The sequence below is a fragment of the Panthera leo genome, chromosome B4, assembly GCF_018350215.1.
Source record: "Panthera leo isolate Ple1 chromosome B4, P.leo_Ple1_pat1.1, whole genome shotgun sequence".
Classification (NCBI taxonomy): Eukaryota; Metazoa; Chordata; class Mammalia; order Carnivora; family Felidae; genus Panthera; species Panthera leo.
Window position 1 is genome coordinate 13353651 of NC_056685.1, and position 19716 is coordinate 13373366.

Below are 19716 nucleotides of genomic sequence, written 5' to 3' on the forward strand. Positions count from 1 at the left end.
ATTCTGTATAACACTATATTGGTGGATATGTGCCATTATACATTTGTCAAAACCCATAGAATGTACAACCCAAAAAGTGAACCCTGAGATAAACTATGGACTTCGTTAATAATAGTGTATCCATATTGGTTCATCAGTTTTTACCAATGTACCACACTAATGTGAGATGTTAATATTAGAGAAAGCTGTGTGCAAGGGACGAATTGTGTAAGAGAGGTTATATGGAGATTCTGTAATTTCTGCTCAATTTTTTTGAAAACTTAAAATTTCTGTAAAGAATAAGCTGCAAGTCAATAATCTCCTTTTTAGCTTAAGCAAGCTTAGGTTAGTTTTCTGTCACTTGCGATTTTAAAAAGTTCTGATAGGGTTTTGAGATAAAGCCTAGCTTAGTGGCCAGGAAGTGACATGAGAAGACTATGACAAGACTTGTTGGAGCCACAACAGCAGTTAGCATGGGATGTGAGGATTTCCCAACAATAAGGCCGCACTATGGTGGGGCTCCCCATGGCTCTGGTGATTAGACAATATGCCAGCCGGAATTAGGGTGCCAAGTCAGGGGTGGGACTCTGGACTAGATAACGGAGAATGGAAAGAGCAAGGTGGGAGCTGAAGTATTGAAGAGATTGCCACGACAGTCAGGCCCAGGGAGCAGGGCAAAAACCAGATACCAAGAAGTGAGGGCAGCTTGGAGTGACAGAGTAGTGATGCCTCCAGCCAGGCCCTGATCTGGAAGTGGAAGGCCAGTGAGCTGCAAGTTGGGATTGTCTGCCCCACCCTCAGGGGGAGGGGGTAACAAGGGAGGAGAAGAGCTCTATGTTTTAGGCCAGGCAGAGAGCATCCAGTTTGATCGCCACACTAGCCTACAAAAAAGTCTATTAGGGAAAGCAAACTGGTGGAGAAAGATGTGAATCTCTGTATCTCCAGAAAAATCAGAGGGCACCCTCTGGCCCACCAAACACAGATTCCATGAGTCCCCTTTAAATAGAATTCCTGAAAACCCGCGATTTCCTTTAAACCCAGATTCCAGCACTGTTAGTTCTTTTCTGATGTCACATGTGACATGTTGGTATTATTCTTCCTCTCGTCTTCTTTCCACACTTAACTCCCCAACTTTCTGAATAAATTTTGTGTGACTTAACAAATGTTCTATAATCATCTGTGAACAAGGTTTTAACTCTTTCTTCAAAGAAGGTTGGACAGTAAAAAGAAGCTGGATCTCAGGACCAGGCTCAATGTGAATTTTGACATCAGGTAATGCTAATAAAGTGTGTTATTGATCTTGGTTGTAATTAAGAACTCTCTCTCTGTAGGCAGCCAAACTGATCCTCTCTTCTTTCTCGTTAATGACTTGGGTTTAATAAATTCATGGTCATCTTTAGAGAAATAGGTCAAATAGCCCATCAACCCCTCATTCTTTCCTTCCCAAAAAGAACTGAGTCCAAAATATAAAGACACACACACCATACAGATTGAGTAATGTAGGCAGGATGTCTCCAAGTGAAGACATAGCTTAATCAACAAGGGGAAGCTTGACCTGAATAGAAGTTCTTCAAATTTTAAGGTTGAGGCATTTTAAGGTTGTGACATGGTTCCCCAGGGAGCTTGATTGCGTAACAAAGGGAGCTTTGGGTCCCAAGAGTGGCTCTGTTTTTGTCTGTTTTATGTATTGGGATTTCAAATAAAATTTCCTTTGAAAAGAAGGTTTCCCTAATTTTCCTTGGAAAAAAAATTAAAAGACATGAAAATCACTGCCCAAGACAAATTAGTTGAATAAAGACACATTGCTACTGAAATTCAGGAATGAAAATGAACACCTTTCTCAATGGTGGTCTTCTTTGAGTCAGTAGAAGCACTGGCACCATGACCTTCCATCCATTCTTTGACTTCTGCTACCTGTCCAGTGACAGTTAAGTTTTCCTGAACTTGACTCACCTTCAAGGTTTTGCATGAATGTCACTTCTCAATGAAGCCTACTCTGACCAGACCATTTAACATGTCAAATGCATGTTGCCCAATAGGGACTCCCAGTTACATTACCTTGCCTACTTTTTCTTTTATTCCTTAGCATTTTATCACTAACATACTATATAATTTACTTACTTATTATACTCCCCTTGGGACAACCTTAGCTTAATGAAAATAGCAGTTACTGCCTGTTTTGTTCATTAGTGAACCTAAAGCAGTGCCTGGAATATGGTAGGTTCAGGGCACCTGTGTGGCTCAGTCAGTTGAGTGTCCGACTTTGGCTCAGGTCATGATCTCACAGTTTGTGAGTTTGAGCCCCACATCGGGCTCACTGCTGTCAGCATGGAGCCCACTTGGATCCTCAAAAAAAACAAAGCTATATATATATGTATATGATATATATATGTATATATATATGGTAGGTGCTCACTAAATATTTGTTAAGTGCTGGATGAGTTGTTTCTCCCTTGGCTGAATCATGGGAGAGTAAGTGAAGAGTGATAGTATGTTGTATGCATTGAGAGCTCAGTATCTGGCCAGGTAATAAAATGCTGGATTGGTTGTATGGCCAAACTTTAGCAATTCCTCCCTGGATCCTATATGACTCCTTAGCTCCTGTTCTCCTTCTCTCTCTCTCTTTTTTTCTCTTTTGTAATCAAACTTCCTGAAAAATATTCTGCATTTCTCATCTCCACTGTTCAACCCTCCTTATCTCCTAGACTCATAGTCCTTGCAGCCACCACTCTAATTGAAACAAATCTCTTAAAGGTCACCAATGATGTCCTTCTACCAAAATCAAGTGTTACTTTTTAGCTCTCCATCTCTTGACCTTTCTACTCCCTCCCTTTAAAAAGTATCTCTTCTTCTGGCTTTCGTACTCTTCTGGTTTTCTTTCTGTCTCTGTTAGTTTGACCCCTTTCACATTCTTCACTGGCTCTTAAAATGGTGATAGTTTAAGCCCATGCAGTATCCACAGACCTCCTTCCTCCCTCTGTTCTGTTTCTCCCTAAGTGATCCAGCCACTCCATGACTTCAGCAATGACCAAGATAATAATGGTTTCTAAACTCTATCTCTGGCTTAACCTACCATCTAAAATTCAGTTCTACATGTTTCTCTGCCTCCCAGCTGTCTCTACTCTAGTGCCTCAGAGGCACTTCAAATTCAACATGTCCAAATTCAAACACATCGTCTCCCTCCCAAATCTATAACATCACTTTCTCCATAATTGTCCAACCCTTAAGCTACAAGTCATCTATAATTTCTCCTCCTCATGTAAATGCCATATTTAATCAGTTTCCAAGTCCTGTCAATTCTGTCTCCAAAACATCTCCTTAATCATATCATTCTTGGATCTATCATTATTTATTCCCTAGGTTTCTATAGGAACTTCCCAAGTGATCTCCTTAGCTGAACAATTAATTTCCCATGATGAAGTGATGTTCCTAAAATGATTTTCCTTAAAATTCCCTAGTAATTCTCTATGATCTTCAGTATAAAATCCAGTTTCGTCAGTAAGGCATGCAAAGCCTTCATGATCTGTCTCTACCTGTCACTCTACCCCTATTCCCCACCAGATTCCTCCATGCAGCCATATGCAGCTATAGTGAAGTGTTTCTTTCTTTTTTTTTTTTTTAATTTTTTTTTAACGTTTATTTATTTTTGAGACAGAGAGACAGAGCATGAACATGGGAGGAGCAGAGAGAGAGGGAGACACAGAATCGGAAGCAGGCTCCAGGCTCCGAGCTGTCAGCACAGAGCCCGACGCGGGGCTCGAACTCACGGTCCGTGAGATCGTGACCTGAGCCGATGTCGGACGCTTAACCGACCGAGCCACCCAGGCGCCCCGAAGTGTTTCTTTCTGAAACACCCTCACCCACCTTTGCTCTGGCAATTTCCACTTATTCTTCAAGATTTCATTTATGTGTCAGCTTCTCTGATTAAGTACCTCAGTGCTTACTTATGTCAAAACACCTATTGTTCCTTCCTTTTTTTTTTTCTGTTTTGTCTACCTTCCCAACCAGATTGGGGGCTATTTGAGAAGAACATCATTCTCTTTTCCCTGCATATCCACCTCCCCCCCACACCCCCATGCCAAAAGCAGTCACAATGTCTTCCTCTTAACAAGTGCTTAATAAATGTATGTTGAATGAATTAATGTCTTCAAGCTGGGATAAGTACAGGGAGGTCAAGGCAAGATCTGACAAAGGGTAGTGGACATCTGTTACTGTTTTTGCCACCCAATATCTGAACCTTCCTCCCATGTCTAGAGAATTTCTCTGACTCTCAGTGGCAGTCAGAGTCTACCTCACACTCTTGACGCTGAAGATATCAGTAGCTCACTCTCCAAGTCTTGTAGCTGTGGCAAAGGCTCTGGTCTGACTTCCTGCAATCAGATGGACACCTTCTCCCCCAAGACTTTGAGTGGGAAACTAGCAGCTTCAGATAGATGGAACTGGAAACAGTGGCCATTAGGCGTAATTTGCATTTCAAGGCCACAACAGCAGCAGTGGGAGTAGCCACATGGAGAGCCCGGAACTGGCAGAATCAGGAGTGGCATCTACCCTAGCAGTGCAGTAGAGCTATCTGCCCAGGACAAGTTTTCCAGCACTGCTTGGGATGTTGTTCCGGGCTGTGTAGCTATCCGTTGGTCAGTTTTGTTTAAATCAACCAGAGTTTTTTTCTGTTGCTTGCAACTACAAACACTGACTGGTACCTAAAGGTTTCAAAGGTACAACATTTAACCAAGATGCAGCACAAAAGAAGGCCCAAGTAAAATTCCAGGGGCATCAAAGTCTAGCAGTACCCAGTGGGACTGCATAACCTGCTTGCTTAAGGGGCAGCTGGCCTGGATTTTACCCCTGTCCTTCCTCAAAGCAAGGTTAAGAATAGATTTGATTATACCTTTGGGATCTAGAATAACTTTTCTTTAAAAAAAGAAAAAAATCTGAATGCTTGTTGTAGAGTCAAAGCCTGCATGTTCCGTAGCATGCTTAGAGTTTAGCACCAGATGAGACCTATTAAACGGCTACAAGACAGATGGAATTTGGTTCCAGGCAGCCTTTCTGGGAAGGATGAATCGCTGAAGTAGAGTGGCTATGTTTGTAAGCCAGGGAACAATGCCATTAAGAAACAAAAGCCCAGACAGACCATGTGATCTGCCAGCCCTTTGGAAGCCAGTTTGTCTGAGGACTTGGAACTGAGTGACACTCCAAGGGGTGGCTGGTAAGTGAAGTATTTCCTTGCTCACATGACCTAGTGCATTGTTTGCTCAGCACACCTCAGTAAGATCCTCGTGTTTTGACATTCCCCTGACACCCCCTCTTCCCTACTCAGTCAACCTGGTTTCATACACTAGTGCCTTCAATACTAGTGCCTCATTCCTTCTTCCTGGTTAAAATCCACTAGGTAGATCAAAACTACACTGTGAATTCATCTGCTAAGTAAAAAACATACTCCATCATATAATAATTTTCCCTAGTACCAGCACCCTTACTCCCTGGCCAAATGAATAATGCAGTGGCCTTATTAGAGCTGAGGTATAACCAAGTTCACATCTTAGTCTTAGTGACGTCTATACAGAGATGTGAAATGAGTTAGAAAGACAGTAGTTGCAATATACCAGTATTACTCTATCTGGAGCATTTATCAACATGGGGCTCTGCCATCACAGGGAGCAGAGACATCAAGGGCCCACCCTCTCCAATAATACACACTCTACTGTTGCACTGCAATGCCTAAAATCAGCAGCAATAATGTCTTTGAGATAATGCATAGCTCCAAAGCTACTTATAACAATGCAAATGTGTTACGGGAGGAATCATTAACAGCCACTGACACATCCACAATAGTAGACCTTGAGGGAATGAAATCTAAGATAGGGAAGAGGACAACCTGAAAAAAGAAAGGTCTAATCCCATCATGGAAGCCAATCATGGAGGAGGTATCTTAGTGATCATCTTGAAGAGCCCAGGCACTTGAGAACTCGGAAAGATGAGAGTCAACAGCTCAAATAAGGAGTACTACCTAGGAAAAAACCCTGGGGCCAGGAGAATAATTTGGAGACAAGACCAGTCTGAAAATCCATTGGTAGCATCTCCAAGACCTTTCTTATGGAAGTGAATGGGTTTCATTCACAAATGTCTTCTAAATACATCTTCCCCAGACAACTACTGACTGTGGCCTGAGCCACATCTTGGGATATAGGTCGTCTGAGATGCTGGAGGAGATCATCAAGAGGAATGACCACCAATTGACCCAAGAGCTGGACCTGGGTAATTGGAGGCTCCTCACCCTATCCCTTCCCTTGGAAAGTACATTCTGCCCACTGTTGCTGCACTAGGAGCCACTTCAAGGATGCATTACTTGACAGAGTAATGTGTTTTGGCACCATCTAGAATGTATATGTGGCTGAACCCCACTAAGGCCTTTATATAAACTCTGAAGAGTCTGGCTCCTGGGTGGGGAGATCTATTCTTCTTGCAGCTATCAAGACAAACCACATATTTAAGTTCCTTTGCTTATTAAAATGGCCAACTACCAATCTGGAACGGTCTGCCTCTTTCTTTGGTCTCTCCTCGCCCTCCATGTATGGGGACCAGTGTCACCATTGGATTTCACTTGGGGAACTCCCAAGCTTGTGAACCAACAGAGGAAACCATGGAAACTGTATCATAATGGAAAGACATTACAAAAAATAGAATTCCCTGAAAAAGCACTTTGCAAGCACTGTAAAGCTATCACAGGTGACAACATTCAAGTCTATGAAAAGTACAAACACAGCTTATGACTTTTGCTGATACTATCCCACAGATATCATGAAACTGAATGTGTTATGGGAGGAATCATTGAATTCATAGGACCCTGAATCTAGCCCTTAGACCCAGGCATCAGGGCTTCTGCCTGCAACACTTTGCTCTGGAGAATTCCACTCAAGGAGTCCAAGGCCAGGAGATGTACCCATTCAGCACCTCTCCCCTTCTAGATCATGATGCAGGTTCTTGGGACCCAAGAATTCCCTGAATAGGCCATCCTAGGTGGAGCCTTCTTCCATAGGCCTATACTACTGAAGGACCACAGGACAGGTATGTGCACTACTAGTCAGGAAGAGGCAGGATGGGAGAGTAGTAGGACCTGCTTTAGGGCAGGATGGGACAGCAGTAGGACCTGCAGGCTGAGGAGTACAAACGCATGTGCTAGTGGCCCCTCAAGGTACAAGACAGAATCAGGGGTGGCACAAAGAGGGAACTTGGTCTCAGGCTCTTTGTAACTCTTGCTCAAGTCCTGCAAATATTAGGAGCAGATCTGTCTAAGGCATTATTTCTGTGTCAGCACATCTGTTAAGGGACCAGCTCCGTGCCGTTGGACATCCGCTAGGTAATGAGAAGGAGGAAGATGACTGACCTCAGCTGGGCAGATGGGATGTGCACATCTGCTCCCTTCCTTCCTTATTATGATCTCTGGGGGAAGGTTAAATCTAAACACAAAGACTCCCCCACCCCCAAGTCTTCCCAGGAGAATGTTCCAAAGCAAACCCATAAATGTGGATTTTTAAGGAAACTCTCTTTGCTGTTAAAACTAGAGGACATTTAGGGAAACTATTCAGTTTTTCTATAATTTCTGATACATGGCCCTTGTCCTGCAAGGAGCAAAGCGTGCTACGATAGCTTGTCTTCTGCATCTCTTTTTGAGCTTACCAATCAAGGCTGGGAAACCACCAGGGAAAAGGAAGTCTGAACAAGGCTGGGATATTAAGCATAGAGCAGTGTTCTTTTTTTTTTTTTTAATATGAAATTTATTGTCAAATCGGTTTCCATACAACACCCAGTGCTCATCCCAACAGGTGCCCTCCTCAATGCCCATCACCCACTTTCCCCTCCCTTCCACCCCCCCATCAGCCTTCAGTTTATTCTCAGTTTTTAAGAGTCTCTCATGGTTTGCCTCCCTCCCACTCTAACTTTTTTCCCCTTGCCCTCCCCCATGGTCTTCTGTTAAGTTTCTCAGGATCCACATAAGAGTGAAAACATACGGTATCTGCCTTTCTCTGTATGACTTATCTCACTTAGCATAACACTCTACAGTTCCATCTACGTTCCTACCAAAGGCCATATTTCATTCTTTCTCATTGCCAAGTAGTATTCCATTGTATATATAAACCACAACTTCTTTATCCATTCATCAGTTGATAGACATTTAGGCTCTTTCCATAATTTGGCTATTGTTGAAAGTGCTGCTATAAAAATTGGGGTACAAGTGCCCCTATGCATCAGCATTCTTAAGGGAAGCAAGTCGAGTGGAGTGACCTGATATGCTAACCCTTTGAAAAACTGTGGAAAGTCCTAGAACATTGGTATTTCCCTAGACCATCCCAGATACCCCCAGAGTTGTCCCTGGGTGTCCCTCTGCCCTGGTCTGTGGCTCTGAGAGCTTCAGGGACAAGTGGGCAAAGAAATGCCAGGTTCTTGGGGCACCTGGGTGGCTCAGTTGGTGAAGCATCTGACTTCGGCTCAGGTCATGATCTCACGGTTCGTGGGTTTGAGCCCCGCGTTGGGCTCTGTGTTGGAGTCAGAGCCTGGAGCCTGCTTCAGATTCTGTGTCTCCCTCTCTCTCTGCCCCTCCCCTGCTCATGCTGTCTCTGTCTCTCAAATAAACATTGAAAAAAAAATTTTTTTAAGAAATGCCAGGTTCTTGAGAGAAGATTATAACATACCTAGACTGAAGTCTACCTGCCCTGTGCCCCTACCTCCACCTCCAAACAAGGTAAAGACTTGTGAATAAGACCAGAAAGCTTTTCCCAGTGGCTAGGAAGAGAAAGAGCTTACAAAAATAATGAAAGGAATTAGAAGAGAGATTTAATCCACAACATCTCTTGCTCTGAGCTCCAAATGTTTTTTTAAATACCCACCAGTCTCCCTATTTTAATATTTACAGGGCCACAGTGGATTTTTCCATTTCAGGTTGATGTCATTCCCAGGCTACAGGTTTCCCGATATCCCATCTGCTAATGCAGTTGACTCCTGCAGACACAGGCCCATTCACTCTGGTCTGAGAGGGCATCCTTCCTTCCTGTTTTTGCTGCAGCCTGGAAAGTGATGCCTGGAAAAAGGGACTGAACTTATTGCCCATGAAATCTCCATGACGTCAGAGTTTCTTTCCTTTTGCTCCTCACTCATCTCTTCAAAGGTGGCCCTCTGAACCACCCTGGCCCATGTTCCTGGAAGGAACAGAGTACCTGGAATAGACCCAGCTTTACACTCCAATGTTTCCCTCTTCCATTCTACCTGCAAAAAGTCTAGACAAAGAGTTTTACTTCCTCTCAAGGGACAAGTCCAGATGCAAAGACATATAGCTTCTAGTAAACCGTGGTTGTTGATAATATGAGTATGACATAGGAGATAAACATCCAATTCCAATGGAACTAGACTTGTGCCGCATTTTATAATCTTATCATGTGTTTGGAGACCCCCTTGTGTGTGACAGTACCTGTTGACGATTCTAAGATGGGATGGATAAGGCCAATGCAAACTTAGCCATTAAAACATAATATTATATAAAAGAAAATTTTAAGAACAAGCAATTTTTATCAGCCCAAGTATAATTTTAATAAAATACAAGTGCTCCCAAATTACAAATCTGACTCTTTAGTTTCTAGTTCAAAAGCTACTTATGACATTATCAAAAGAGTAGCAATGAAAAGAGTGGTAATAGATGTCCATTCATGTGCACGCACACACAGACACACACAAACACACGTGCCCACTGAACACGCATGTAGAGTTTTTATGATTATCCCTTTCCTAACAAATCAAGCTCTACTATTTGCCCCTAATGAGGATGGTGGCAGAAACTATAAGTTAGGAATAGGAGTTTAAATCCCTATTATACTGGAAACATGGGATTCCATTACAAAGTAAGTTCTCCCTCCTGATGCCCACACCTTAACTGTGGGCAGGTCTTCCTCAGACTTGATGCTTGGCCAAGATTCACAGCATATAGAAGGAACTTTTACATTTACCGTAGAGAGCCACCGTAATTATCCAATACTTAATGGTAAAATAGAATGCTGTTTAAGTTTTCCCCACACTCTTGTTAAATTTCCTGTGTGTGTGGATGGATGGAAGAAATGAGAAGAAAGGAATGGAATGAAGGGGTGAGGATAAATATTTAAATGACTGACTTTTCAGTTTATTCCAGTTTTTTACTTCACATATACTCTTCAACTTTTCCATTTTGATAACCAAAGAATGTATTTTGTGAGCCACTTTCCAAATGTCCAACGTCTTCCTCCCCCATATAAAATGTAAGGTATGTAAAGACTAAAAAAAAATTACCTTGAATTCAACTAACAAATTTTTTTCATATTTTTTAAAGGAAAAGTGAATCCAAATAATTTCTGAAAAATATGTGTCTGAGACATTGAGCCTCCCTTGAATTCATTGTGCCCCTCTGCTAATGAGCAGCAACATGCTGTTGAGTAGGATGGCCTCACATCCAGCCCAGAAGTAGGACTTAGTTTGTCAAGCCAAGCAGAGTAGTTCCATCTCCTTCCTTGGACATCAGGGTAATAAAACTCCCAAGACTTGTTTTATGGTGGAAAAGAAATACTCCTGTTCCCTGCCTTTCTCCTCCAGCTAAATGAGGATGGGAAAGCCTGAAGCCCGGGCAGCCATGTGGTGACTATGGGGAGCCAGCCTTTAAAACCAAGTGACATTGTGAAAAGCAGAGAGGCAACATGCAAAGAGCTGATCCTTCATGCACTTTGAGCTACCGTATCAGCCATTGCAAAGCCTGCCCTGACTCCAGACTGTTCAGTGATAAAAGCTGTACTTTTCTTTAATCATTTGAGTTGGGGGTTTCTTCCACTAAGACACAAATGCACCATCCCAGATAACAGCATATCTGTGTGTTGGCAACCATGTGGGTAATTTTAGGAAGAAATCCACTATATACTGAAAATTATGAACTTCTTTCCTTTTAAAGTTATTCAGTCAAAGATGAAATGCAGATCTGGAAAAAAAAATGAAAAATATTTCTCAACACCAAAGGTTGCATTAAATTTAAGGACACAAGGTAGTGAGTAAACAGGCCTGAGGTAATCTTTGCTTGCCAGGCCCAGGGCTTGAGTTAAGAGCTGTTTTATGACAGTTTAATTGATCTGCCAACATTTTCCCTGTCAGGGGAAAGCATATTTTAGAGGAACAAAAACTTAGGAACTGACCATTTGAACCAAGTCAGCAAATATATATAGGTTTGGCGACTTGTCACTTCCAAGGTCCTTCTAACCATGGTCTAAATTAAGCTTAAAATGATTCAGCGGTCCTAGAGAAATCACTTTTGAGCAAGAACAGGTGAAACTAGGTAAAGGGCCCACTGTTGACTCTAGGAGAGTAAAGTTACCAACAATGGAATAAAAAGAACTCGGAGATTCCCAAAACAGAAGTTCTGTAGTCACACTGCTACAGCATCATCCTCAATGGACATCCATCCAATCAACTCCTGCTTTCTCTAGGAAGCATTCCATCCATTCCTCCCTGGAGAACAGCTTTTCACCCACTACAAATTCCTAGTGGTAACTAGCACAAAATCTGTAGCCCAAGAGCAGGTGTACTTTTAAGATGACAGTGGGTGAAACTTTCAGGATACTGAGTAAGCTTGAAAGGCTCTGAGAGTTTTAGAGACAAATGGGACATCACTGCCTTAGAAACTCCCGTCTATGCCCTACCCTCAAATTTCCAGAAGAGCAAAATCAGGCTCTGAAAGTTTGTGAGATGTACTCAAGACCCATTGAGCAAGTTGATGGGTGAATTTGGACTAGAGACCAGGTCTTCAGACTCCAAAATCTGATGTTTTTCTCTTTATCAAACTTTTTGTGGTATCTTATGTGTCAGCTTGATTAGGATATGGCCCCCACACATTTAATCAAACACTAATCCAGGTGTTTCTGCATAGGTATTTTGTAGATTCCCTTAACATCTACAATCTCTGACTTTAAGTAAAGAATATTACCTTTGGTAGGGTGAGTAGGCCTCATCCAATCATTTAAAAGCCTTAAGAGCAAACACTGAGATTTCCCAAAGAAAAAGGCATTCTGCCTCAAGCCTGCAGCAAGTCCTGCCTGAGTTAGCCTGCTGGCCTGGCCTGTGGATTCAAATTTGTAGGTCCCCACAGCTTTCTGAGCCAATGCCTTAAAATCTGTCTACATAGATAAACAAATAGATAGACAGATGATAGATGTACAGAAAGTAAATAGATAAATGATAGAAAGTAGATACATAGATGATTGATGGATATATGAGAGATACATAGATTGATAAAATACATAGATACATAAATGGATAGATACTGAAATAGATGTAAGTATATAAATACAACGCACATGCGCATGCGCGCGCACACACACACACACACACACACACACACACACACGCACGCCCTGTTGGTTTGTTTCTCTGGACAACCCTGACTTATAGACTATTCAATAAGCGAGATAGGGCAAATCCAAAATTGCCCTGATGAATATCAATCAATAAATTGAGAGAGAATCCTTGGGATGGAAAATGGAATATATGAGCTCCAAAGGCACAGCTGTCATAGGGATGGTTCAATAATACCTGGGGCCCCAGATTCTTTCTGTTTTTCTGCTCTGTCATCTCTGGCTCCTTTTTTCTTTTTTTTTAATTTTATTTAAATCCAAGTTAGTTAACATAGAGTGTGATAATGGTTTCAGAAGTAGAACCCAATGATTCATCACTTCCATAAGACACCCAGTGCTCATCCCAACAAGTGCCCTCCTTAATGCCCATCACCCATTTAGCCCCTCCCCCCCACCTCCCCTCCAGCAACCCTCAGTTTGTTCTCTGTATTTAAGAGTCTCTTATGGTTTGCCTCCCTCTCTGTTTTTATCTTATTTTTCCTTCCCTTCCCCTATGTTCATCTGTTTTGTTTCTTAAATTCCACATATGAGTGAAATCATATGGTATTTGTCTTTCTCTGACTGATTTCACTTAGCATGATACATTCTAGCTCCCTACATGTTGCTGCAAACGGCAAGATTTCATTCTTTTTGAACACCAAGTAATATTCCAGTGTGTGTGTGTGTGTGTGTGTGTGTACCACATCTTCTTTATCCATTCATCAGTCGAAGTGCATTTAGGCTCTTTGCATAATTTGGCTATTGTTGATAGCACTGCTATACATCAGGATGTATGTGCCCCTTCAAATCAGCATTTTTGTGTCCTTTCGATAAATACCTAGTAGTGCAATTGTTGAGATGTAAGGTAGCTCTATTTTTTATTTTTTGAGGAACCTCCATACTGTTCTCCAGAGTGGCTGCACCAGTTTGCATTCACCAGCAGTGCAAAAGTGTTCCCCTTTCTCTACATCCTCACCAACATCTGTTGTTTCCTGAGTTGTTAATTTTTGGTTCCTTTCTTAGAGGCAAGTTGTGGAACTTGAAGGTAAGTTTTGAAAGATTTCCAGTCTGTTGCCTAATATATAACTGTGCTGTTGAGCCTAATATTTGAAGGATGCCATTGATTCTATTTGCAGAGTAGGAGTGAAAAATACATCTACATAAAGTGCAGATAAGGCAATTTTTGTTTTACATTTCAAAGATGATTTGACAAGGCATGACTTACTGAGTGTGTAATAGTCATTTTAAAGCACTTAACACATCACAGAAACTTCCTTTCCCCTTCTTACTTTGTTCTGCCATTCACTTTACAGAGAAACTACCAAGACTCCTTCACACCTGGTAATGAGCATTGTCTACCTTAAGGATCTTAGAACATTGAGGGTGCAAGAACATAAAGAAGAAATTGCAGGATGTTGATTGGTTGTTTTTGTTTTTGTTTTTGTTTTTGTTTTCATTGCTTATTTCACAGAAATGCTATCAGCCAGTTCTTAGATTCTGGCTTTCACAAATTCTTTGGTCTCTTTGAGGTAGAGCAGCTGCACATTAGAATTGCTGGAGAGAGCTTTTTAACTACCAATGCAATATTCCCAGCTCTGATCAATTAAATTCAGGTTTCTCAGAGTATCAACATTAGTATTAGTAACTTTTTAAAATTTCCCAAGTGATTCTGGATGCAAGTAGGGTTGAAAACAGCTGGGACAGAGAATGGGATCAAACTATCAGTTAAACAAGAGCATGAACAGTAAGAATGGCAGCAGCCGTAAAATGCGTATAATGTTTATGTGCCCCCCAACCCCTAAAGTGCACATGTTGAGACCTAACCCCCCATGTAGCAGTATTTGGAGGTGGGGCCTTTGAAAGGTGATTAGGCCGTGAGAGTGGAACCTTTATGAATGGTAGTAATGCCCTTATAAAGAAGACTCCAGAGAGCTCTCTTGCCCCTTGTGAAGACACAGCAAGAAGTCTGTGGGTGGGAAGCAGGCCCCCACCAAACCATGCTGGCACCCTGATCATGGACTTGCAGCTTCCAGAACTGTGAGAAATAAACTTCTGTTGTTTGTAAGTCACCCACTCTGTGCCATTTTGTTATAGCTGCCCAAAGGGAATAAGACAGCCATCAACCCAAAGTAAGAGAGAGAGAATTTATGGCCACTCTCCTCAAAATCTCTTCACCCTCTTACTTCAACATTTTATATCCTTTCCTTAAGTTGCTAATTTATCTTATTTATTGCCTGCCTTCCTCAGTAGACTAGAAGCTCCACAAGGGTGTTTCTTCACAACTGGATAGATTTCCAACTCCTAGGCCAGTGCCTGATCACATTTTATGTTCTTAACTATTTGCTGGAAAAAGGAATGAATGGATGGGAATTATGTCTGGTTTGGGAACTGTCTGTGTAGAGCAGTTGGAAAATACAATGGTGACTGAAAAGATGCTCAACGTCCTTCCTCATCAGGGAAATACAAATCAAAACCACACTCAGATATCACCTCACACCAGTCAGAGTGGCCAAAATGAACAAATCGGGAGACTATAGATGCTGGAGAGGATGTGGAGAAACGGGAACCCTCTTGCACTGTTGGTGGGAATGCAAATTGGTGCAGCCACTCTGGAAAACCATGTGGAGGTTCCTCAAAAAATTAAAAATAGACCTACCCTATGACCCAGCAATAGCACTGCTAGGAATTTACCCAAGGGATACAGGAGTACTGATGCATAGGGGCACTTGTACCCCAATGTTTATAGCAGCAGTCTCAACAATAGCCAAATTATGGAAAGAACCTAAATGTCCATCAACTGATGAATGGATAAAGAAATTGTGGTTTATATACACAATGGAGTACTATGTGGCAATGAGAAAGAATGAAATCTGGCCCTTTGTAGCAACGTGGATGGAACTGGAGAGTGTTATGCTAAGTGAAATAAGCCATATAGAGAAAGACAGATACCATATGTTTTATGGTATGGATCTTATGTGGATCCTGAGAAACTTAACAGAAACCCATGGGGGAGGGGAAGGAAAAAAAAGAAAAAAAAGAGGTTAGGGTAGGAGAGAGAGCCAAAGCATAAGAGACTCTTAAAAACTGAGAACAAACTGAGGGTTGATGGGGGTGGGAGGGAAGGGAGGGTGGGTGATGGGTATTGAGGAGGGCACCTTTTGGGATGAGCACTGGGTGTTGTATGGAAACCAATTTGACAATAAATTTCATATATTGAAAAAAAAAATTTTTTTTAATTTAAAAAAAAATACAATGGTGACAATGCTAATGCTATGCTTGGGAGAGCTGGTCAACCTTAGTTTGGGACTTGTCAACCATCTGTGTCCTGAAAATGAGCCACACTGGAAGATCCCTCAGGAATAAATAACCTAGTATGTCGTTCAGCAAGGAGCCTCTGGAACTCAAGAAGAAGGATTTCACCTTTGGCCTTTGGAGGAAATTAATAGAATTCAGATGGTCAAGCAAGAGAGATGGTACCACACAAAAACGTGAAATGTACAGAAACTCTTTCTAAAGTGAAGAATTCACCAGAACAACCAGCTAGTGATTATCTTAAGCAAATACACATTTTAAAACTAGCCTGGGACAAGAATAGCTTGTTTCAAAGGCCTGAAGCTGATCAGGCATTTGGGAGATAAGCTAGTGGTGGTGCCTCTCTAAGAATGTCTGCAAGGGAGAGGAGTGGAGTGATGGACAGCATGCCCTGGGTGCTGGGCATGGGGTCCCCATCTGCAGGACATGCTAGCCGGCTGGTCGCTGAAGAAGTGAGCAATGCAAAAACTTTCATCTAAAGTTAAAAGTCTGTGCTGGGCTGCTGGAGCTACTGACATGCATTCTCAGGTTAGTTGAAGAAAAACATACAAATAGTGCCAGCAAATGGATTAAAAAAGAAAATCTAAGCTCTCCGAACATTGAACACTGTCTGTATTTGTTTCATTTCCCTTAACTTCTTTTTTTTAATGTTTGTTTATTTTTGAGAGACAGAGAGAGAGAGAGAGAAAGAGAGAGAGAGAGAGAGAGAGAGAGACTGCAAGTGGGGTAGGACCAGAGAGAGAGAGGGAGACAGAGAACCCAATGCAGGCTCCAAGCTCTGAGCTCGAACTGTGAGATCATGACCTGAGCCAAAGTCGGACGCTTAACCGACTGAGCCACCCAAGCACCCCTCCCTTAATTTCTTAATAAAATTTCATTGAAAAAAATCTAGCCATATGTTTTGAGATAGGTTTATATGCCCCAGGGTGCTAAATGGGCTGAGACTGCAAGAGGGGGTCTGCTTGAGAGCCTGCCTGTGCTATCAGAGTACCCTGATACACTGTACAGAGCACATGTCTTTTCACAATTCTGCCCCTTCGCTTCTTTCAGCAACTATGAAGGCAGCTGACCTCTGGACTTCTAGTTCTGTGAGATAAGACATCTCCTTCCATTTAAGCCAATCAGAGTCAGGTTCTTGGTCACCTGCTGCTGAAAATGCCTGTGTCTTTTTCACCTAGTGAACACCTTCTCAGTTTTGAGACCCTGCTCTTGTGTAGCATTGATTCACTGACTCCCTTCTTAGTGCTCAGAAATAGATTTCTATTGTGGCACCTCTGCTCTATCAGCTGGACAGCAAGCCCTTAAAAGAAGGGCTTTCCCCCCGGAACTGACAGAGTCCCTGACACAACAAAGGTGAATGAATGAATGAATGAATGACCTTGGAGATAGAGATTCTCTGTGACAGCAGAAATGCTGAAACATAATTATGAGTCAAGAGAAAAAGAGAAAGGAATGATCAAGGAGAGTGTGGAAACAGGACGTTAGGAGAGAACAAAATGGGAAAAATATGAGACTGTGAGTATGAGAAGCTGATATATGATCAAATTAAGGTTTATGAAAATTTCATTGGATGGGAAAGAAAAATCTGTGTATAATTGTATAAATTATTTTAACAGTAAGCCATAGAAATAACTATTAATGCCATTTTGGCATTTATCACCTCATAATGCAGCTGTCAATTTGCCTGAGTCCTGTCCTAATGGCAAGCAACTCAAAGGCAAGCCTAATGCTTGGGTCTTCATGGCATGCCCAGCCCTGAACCCAGCACGTGTCCAGCGCCCATTAAGGGCTGTTGAACTGAGGACTGAATGAAGACTTGAAGGCTTCAGAGTTAGATGTCACACCAATTACTGAAAGCACAAAAGAAACAACCTGCTGAACATTTTATTTGAAATTATTTTTCCCCATTAAATCGAATTACTTTTTTTCTTCTTTAACACTCTCTAGCTTAACAATAACATGTAAATCATGAGCTTTTATCTTGGATTTAGAAAGTGACCCATTAAGTAGGAAATCATGTGCTTGATACTTAAACCAGATTAACTAAAAAGGTCTTTTAGATATTGGGTTCTCTGCAATTCAACAGAAAAAAAAAATTTTTTTTTTAGCCAAAAGCATTGTAAAGCCAGAACTAGGGGAAAAAATTAAGCCATTCTTAGCAGTGTCTTCAGTACAGCTTGGTGTCTTATTAATGTGAACAGTATTATCCATACACTTCTCCACATGCTATTAAAGTTACACAGAGTAGGAGGTAAATGCATCCCTTTGTTCTCCTCCCATTTTAATGGCATCATTATTTATATTATTAATATCCTATATTTTTTTCCTGTAATGCTTTAAGTTCTATATAGTCATTCTTTCTAATCTAGTACTAGAATCATAAAAGCTCTCATCCTCATTTTGCACATAGGAAAACAGAAGCATGAAATAGCTAATGCTTTGCCACGTGGGAGATTCACTGAGAGGTTCAAAAAATGGACTACAAGGACAGTTGAAAGGAAACTTCCTCTGGCCAAGTTCACTTCAGAATAAATTTTTCTGGGTCTCTTATCTCAAACCTGAGTAATAAACAGCTCGTTCTTCAAGGGGAAATATCTTGAACCCTTCCCCCTAGTGTAGTCTTAAATTATTTCCATCAATTTCTAAAATAATAGATAGACCACAAATATATTGGCAGTACAAAATAAAATACCCATGGTAAAAATATATGAAGGCTCATAAGCCTCTCCCCTAATTTTTATTTTATTGATTCACCCTTTATTTAATAAACATTTGTTAAGTGCCTTCTATGTGCCAAGTACAGCTTTAGATGCCACCCATTATAGATATAAAGAAAAAAAAAAAGGATATAGCCCCTTCCCTTCAAGCTCTTCACAATGAGAGTCAGACACATAAACATGGGGCAGTTTAATAAGTGCTCACATAAGTGAGGTAAGCACCAAGTGCCAGTAGAGGACAGGATAGGGCACCAACTGGGAACTGGTGTTGAGGATGGTGTCAGAAATGGGGGACAGAACAGGAGCAGAATGAGCAGGACATGTCCAAAGTGTGTGGTGGGGCGGGAGGGAGAAAGCACATGGCCCGGCTGCTACTGGTAGTCATTTCATAACCACAAATGGAACCACTTGTAGGGTGAAGCCCATGTTATGGATGGCTGAGCAGAGAGATGGAAGAATCTAGGTGGTTGATGGCTTCATTGAACTGAACTGCTGAATCAGTCAACACTAAAGTCACCCTACCTCAGAGCTTGTTTTTAAGTGAAAGAATACATTTCCATATTGTCTAAATTTAAGTAGGGTTTTCTGTCTCTTGCAGCTAAAAGCATCCTAAGCGATTATGTAGAGGAGGTTTAGGAGGAAAGATAGTTCATTTCTGCACACATTGAATTTGAAATGGCTGTCGGTCCACCTGGAGATTTCCCAGGGACAGGTGGGTCTGACCGTCCTTGTCGAAACAGTGATTGTTTTAAAATAACCTCAGCATAGGGGAGCCTCGGTGTCTCAGTCGGTTAAGCCTCCGACTTTTGATTTCCACTTGGGTCATGATCTCACGTTCATTAGATCGAGCCTCAGGTCGGGCTCTGTGCTGACAGTTGGACCCTGCTTGGGATTCTCTTTCTCACTCTCTCTATGCCCCTCCCCTGCTTGCGCTCTTGCTCGCTCACTCTCTCTCTCAAAATAAATAATAAATTTAAAAAACATAACCTCCGCATAAACACTTTGAATATCTATCCCATAAGGATAGTTAGTTGCACTTGAAGTAGCTCCATGGCATCCTCAACAACCCAGATGCTTTCTTGCCTTCCTGCTCTGCCATCTCTAGATTACTTGCCTTTATTCATAGGTTTGTTCTCTCCTCTCACAAGATGGTGACAGCAGCACTAAGCATCCCATTCACACCCCAAAATGTCCAAAGGCCAAATTTGGGCACATTTTTCCTTGTTCTTTCTTGAGAGCAAACAGAGTCTCGGAGTTGATGCTCAGAGGTTGTCAGTATGTGAAGGACTCTAATCAGGGGTCTGTATTCAGAC

At 41.7% G+C, this 19716-nt stretch overlaps 1 long non-coding RNA gene across 3 annotated transcripts in view; it reads left to right on the forward strand.

Annotated features, from left to right (window-relative positions):
- Window positions 1-1187: 1187 nt before the first annotated feature.
- Window positions 1188-19716, forward strand: part of LOC122223888 — a 77087-nt gene continuing 58558 nt past the window's right edge. For 2 of the 3 annotated variants that reach the window (XR_006204557.1, XR_006204556.1), the window contains exon 1: window positions 17122-17201. This is a non-coding gene — a long non-coding RNA (uncharacterized LOC122223888). Of the gene's footprint in view, window positions 1252-17121; window positions 17202-19716 lie in introns of those variants that run through there. The other variant, XR_006204558.1, reaches the window with a different exon arrangement.